Source organism: Formica exsecta, unplaced genomic scaffold, assembly GCF_003651465.1.
Source record: "Formica exsecta isolate Colony F162 unplaced genomic scaffold, ASM365146v1 scaffold538, whole genome shotgun sequence".
Taxonomy (NCBI): Eukaryota; Metazoa; Arthropoda; class Insecta; order Hymenoptera; family Formicidae; genus Formica; species Formica exsecta.
Window position 1 is genome coordinate 54,362 of NW_021852623.1, and position 3,930 is coordinate 58,291.

A 3,930-nucleotide genomic window follows, 5' to 3' on the forward strand; every position below is an offset into this window, starting at 1 on the left:
ATAGTTTTATTGCTTAGGTGTTTTTATTATAGAGGTGTCAAAGTAAAGACTTTGTTGTGAAAATCTTTTAAAATTTTCGTAGAAGGGCTAGGATTATGCCAATTAGAAATTCGTCCTTTATAACATTTTTCTCTTTACAATATAAGCTATAAAAATTTATTATACGGCTGCTAGGCTTTTATTTACGCTTTGTAACATATTGTAATTTATTTAGAGAAAAAGTTTAGAGAAAAATTTTTTCCTTGTAACGAATCTAATTTCTAGGTGATTCTAGATGTTTTTGCGCGTAATTTTTAGTAAGTTGAACAAGATTGAACATGAAAAATCACTATTTTTCCTGTTATTTAGTTGTCTATGCAAACTTTTCCCCCACTTTTCTTTATATTTCGATATATAAGCAGCGCGAGAAGATACGAATCCTTCATTCTCTACATGTGGGATTGCAAGCAACAAACGAAGGTTTTTTCGCACCAATTGTTAAATTAACGGGCAATTATGCGGACGGAATTTGTCTCGATACCGACACCTGGCAGCAATTTCAACTCAACATGGAACAGATGGGACTGTACTTGAGTGAGAATCAAAAAACCAAACCAAGTCCGATTATCATCAACAATATTTCCATCGGCTTCACCACCGCTTACAGGACGAGGGCTGTGATAGTGGCTTACAAGGAAAATGTGGAACAATCCGCGAGTAATGGAGAGACGGAGGAGCAAGCGCAGCCGCCCTTGAAGAAACGAAAAACCCACAGTGTCGCTATCGTGTTGCAGAAAGAAACTTTTCTCGGCATGGAAAATATTACAAGATGTGTGGATGCTCGATTGTCGCAGCCATTTTCCATCACCGACACCGTCAACACCTGCGCCAATTACTTAATGAACGAGATAGAATTAAAACTCCCATCAGCTTACATAGATCGTGAAATTATAAAACTCATAGTTAGTGGTAATTTTCAAGAAATTGAACGCAATGTACAAACGCAAATAAAGGATTTAACATTTTTAGATGTATATTTCAATATTGTATTCGAAGAATTAATTTCACTAGGATTTAATGAAATTGTGCGTATAATTTTAAAACGCAATTGTTAATTTTACGAAAAAAGTAAAATTTATTATCAATAAACATGAAATTTTTTCCAACTTTGAAATTACACGTAATCGGCAAATCGTTCATTTCGCAAAATGGATGTACGGTGGAAACATCCTTGGACGTCGATCGTCTGCGGGCCTACGGGATGCGGAAAAACAGTTTTCGTGAAAACGTTTCTTCGTCATTTATCCGTCATGTCAGATGTTCGATTCGAGAGAATTTTATTTTATTACGCCGAGTGGCAAGATGCGTATCAACGTTTACAATGCGCCGCGAGTGAAAAAGAAGAAGAAGAGAAAAGAACACAAAAAACCGGTTACGATAATAATGCTTTGATAAAATCGAAGAAAAATATCATCGAATTTCGCGAGGGGTTTCCGCGCGCGGAAGATTATTCCATTGATGCGCTTTCGCCAAAATTAATAATAATTGACGATCTTATGAGGTAAAGTATAACGATTATTCTACAACTAATATCAGAAGTGGGATTCACTACATCCTCAAAGTAATCAAGAATGGATCCTCTCCAATTTGATAAAATGTCGACGGAGAAACTGAAAGCGGAAACACGCCGCTACAGATTTCCTTCAACAGACGATCGAAATAAAATGATCGAGCAACTCTTGGCTCATTACGAGAGTAACAGCCCGACAGTTGACCTACTTAGTCAAAGACAGACCACTCAGGCTCAGGAAGAACATACAGGAGTCGCGATTAACGCGTTGGCGACCGCGATTACCACCCAGATGCAGCAAATGCAGCAGGCCATGCTACAACAGCATCTACAGCAGCAGGAGCTGCTCCGACAATTGCTACAACCCCTTACGAGGAACCAACAGCAGGATCAGGCAAATCAAGGATCGTCGTATCAATCGAGACAGCCGAGGTCAGAAGCCCCATCTCCTTCGAGTCAGGGTCAATCACAGCATTCGGCGATATCGGCTGCACCATCTACACACGCCGTCTCGATGTTGGCATCACAAATTCCGGAGTTCGGAGGCCAAGAAGACGAAAACGTGGACCTATGGGTTAAACGTGTCGAGCAAGTATCACGCATTCACGGCGCACACGAGGATATTACGTTCCTTGCATCGACGACAAGGTTAGTCAAAACGGCCCGACGCTGGTACGATCTGGGTTCGGGTTCAATGTTAGAGTCCTGGACAGGCTTCCGGGAAGCCATTCTTAAAAGATTTACGAGAAAAATCTTATACCATCTGGCCATACAAAAAATCGAGGCCCGTAGATGGAATTACGCCAGGGAATCTTTCTTGGAATACGCGATGGATAAATTAACGTTGATACATAACTTAGATTTATCGACGGACAGTACCATCCACCTTTTAATTAGTGGGATTGGTAGCAGGTCGTTAAGGGAAATAGCAACTTCGCTTAAAAATGATTCAGTTGACCATTTCCTAGAAACAATGCATCAAATCACAGCGGCATCGAAGGACGGCGACAGAAAACCGTTACAGACTCCAAAAGCCTTCAAATCCAAGGATGCACCAACCAGTTGTGGATCCTGTGGCAAACAAGGGCACCTGCAAAAGGACTGTAGGAAGTCCTCCACTTTTTGCGCATATTGCAAAACACCGGGTCATCTGCGTGCAGATTGCTTCAAGCTAAGAAGAAAGGAACAAGCGACCACGTCACCACAGTCAACTCCAGTAGCAGCCGTAGAATCAGCGGAGGTCACCTTGGAAGACAACGACTCGATCGCTTTAGTTTTGCCGGATAACGGTAGGAATCTTATAATAGATGAGGCACTCGCGAAAATAACAAGGTTAAATAACAACCATTGTTCTTTGCTCGCACTTGTTGACACCGGTAGTCCGATTTCTTTTGTCAAGCGAGATATATACAAGACGTTTCTGGAACATTCCGCTAAACATTTGTCTCCTTCAGGTTTTTCTTACAAGGCTTTAAATAATAAACCGATACAAGTTTCGGGTTTGACAAAAACGACAATAATATTAGAGCAACTACCTTATTTGCAACAATCAAGGATCGTCGTATCAATCGAGACAGCCGAGGTCAGAAGCCCCATCTCCTTCGAGTCAGGGTCAATCACAGCATTCGGCGATATCGGCTGCACCATCTACACACGCCGTCTCGATGTTGGCATCACAAATTCCGGAGTTCGGAGGCCAAGAAGACGAAAACGTGGACCTATGGGTTAAACGTGTCGAGCAAGTATCACGCATTCACGGCGCACACGAGGATATTACGTTCCTTGCATCGACGACAAGGTTAGTCAAAACGGCCCGACGCTGGTACAATCTGGGCTCGGGTTCAATGTTAGAGTCCTGGACAGGCTTCTGGGAAGCCATTCTTAAAAGATTTACTAGAAAAGTCTTATACCATCTGGCCATGCAAAAAATCGAGGCCCGTAGATGGAATTACGCCAGGGAATCTTTCTTGGAATACGCGATGGATAAATTAACGTTGATACATAACTTAGATTTATCGACGGACAGTACCATCCACCTTTTAATTAGTGGGATTGGTAGCAGGTCGTTAAGGGAAATAGCAACTTCGCTTAAAAATGATTCAGTTGACCATTTCCTAGAAACTCGCGTCATATATCTAGTCTTCCTACACGGTTATTCAACACGTGTATCGGCCTTAGCAGCCATTAAGACTGAATAAAACAGTGATTAATAAAGTAACGTATAAATACTGTTCGTTATTCATTTAAACAAAAGCCAATAAGCTTACAGATATAAAATATCAGAAGCAGGATTCACTACATTCTCAAAGTATACCAGAATGGATCCTCTCGGGTTTGATAAAATGTCTACGGAGAAACTGAAAGCGGAAACACGCCCCTAC